This window comes from Etheostoma cragini, chromosome 9, assembly GCF_013103735.1.
Source record: "Etheostoma cragini isolate CJK2018 chromosome 9, CSU_Ecrag_1.0, whole genome shotgun sequence".
In the NCBI taxonomy this organism is placed as follows: Eukaryota; Metazoa; Chordata; class Actinopteri; order Perciformes; family Percidae; genus Etheostoma; species Etheostoma cragini.
This window is the reverse complement of record NC_048415.1, coordinates 2,337,110-2,338,920: the sequence shown is the minus strand read 5'-3', so window position 1 is coordinate 2,338,920 and position 1,811 is coordinate 2,337,110. Positions and strand designations below refer to the sequence as shown.

The 1,811-nt window shown below is 39.5% G+C and overlaps 1 protein-coding gene across 1 annotated transcript in view; it reads right to left on the bottom strand.

Moving 5' to 3' along the window:
- Positions 1-1,811, bottom strand: part of LOC117950540 (solute carrier family 22 member 23) — a 20,195-nt gene that overhangs the window by 7,057 nt on the left and 11,327 nt on the right. The window lies entirely within an intron of this gene.

The following is a 1,811-nucleotide window of genomic DNA, read 5'->3' as shown; positions in this document are numbered from 1 at the left end:
GGAGAGAGAGAGAGAGAGAGCAAGCAGGGGGGAACTCAATAACCTGGCCTTGTGTACCATCACTTCTTATTGTGGAGGAAAAAGAAAAAGAGGGGGAGGAAAGGGAACGGGAGGGAGGGAGAGGAGAAAGTAGGAATAGAGGGGTAGAATACAAATGACTTTCCCCCTCTAAAGAACTTAAAAAAGTCCCTCCATTCATCAGTGGAATCACTGGAGGAATGATAATAAAGACTAGCAAGACTCAGGAGGCATGGGGAGACACAAAGGGGGGGGAAGGAAACGAAAACAAAAAAGATGAGAAAGATGAAAGACAGACGGCAAAACGATTAAATTAAAACACAATACAGAGAGAAGGAAATAAAGGTATTCCTGCAAAATCCCTTCATCTGTGTTCTTTTGAGCCCCAGACAGACAGCTTTTAGAGTTAATGTCTCCCTGCAGGAACCAAAACAGATGAAGGAATTTACACTGACCCGTAATCCTTAACTCTCCCTCTCTATTCACCCTCGTCTTTATTCATCAAAGAAGAAAGGCAGAGAGTCTGTCAGCCATTAGTGTAAAAAGTATTTTGACATTTTTCTAAAGTAAAAGTAGTAGTACCACGATGTAAAATATACCCGAGGCTCACTGCTTTGAGAAAATGAAAGCTCAGATGGTCCAATCTAGAATCTTGCCCCTTGTGATGTCATAAGGAGTAAGGTTACCTCCCCTTTCTCTGCTTTGCCCGCCCAGAGAATTGGACCCACCCATGAGAGAGAGAGACATCATGGCTTTCAAACGAGCAAAGTGGCAGTTGGTCTAGGCCACACCCCCCTTTAAACAAAAGTTAACTAGCTGAAGAAGATGTTTTCAACGGGAGGGTGGACAGCAGTTTGAGGACAATAACAGATGTCCCTGCCACGTTTAAGTCCAAAGTCTGGACCCATAGTTGCTCTATAGTTCTTTTTTTAGATTTACAGAGTGAAAAACTTGTGTTGCAGAATTGTGCTGTTTTCTGACAGTTTGGACTTCCCAAAAAAATTCAGGGTCCTGTAGAAAGGCATTTTCAATGGGCCCCTCACTGTATCCACAGCCATCTTATCCTGGCATCTTTTTGGGCCCTCTTCACATGAGGGCTGACTCTGAGACATCACAATACTGCACAGAGGGCAACTTGCACAATAGGTTTATCTACATATTTAACATTACTAGTTAAGCAACTGCACATTTCTGTATTCCCAACTTGTATATATTCAGATATTTTTTCTTGTATTTTATCCTATTATTATTTAATGTATACTGTATGTATGTAGATTGCATCATCCTAGTATTTAATTTATATTCATATTCTGTGATTCCCACCACTACACGTATAGTGACAGTGACATGTTAAATGTGATGGATGTTTGAGGAATGATTTTGAAGTAATTCAATGATTCATGTTTTTATTCTTGTCATTATACAAAACAGGACTGCACAATGACATGTATTGTAGTCCCCTCCATGCTTCAACATATTTAATAGATATTCAAAATATAAAATAGATTACATAGAGACAGTATCTATCAAACTTCACAAGATATGTGCAACATTATTCCTCAAAATAACTAAAGCTGTCAAAATAAAAGTAAAATGTAAAAGAGTAAAATGTTCAATATTTCCCTCTGAAATATAGAGGCAAGTATGACGTAATATAACAGGAACGTGTCCAGGTACCTTTTAAAATCCTACTGGTACAGTGTTTGCATCTTCTGTATTTCCACCACTGCTGTGACTGATCCGACAAACAACACAACCCTGTGTCTCTGTGGTACCGCTGGTTCCACAGCAGT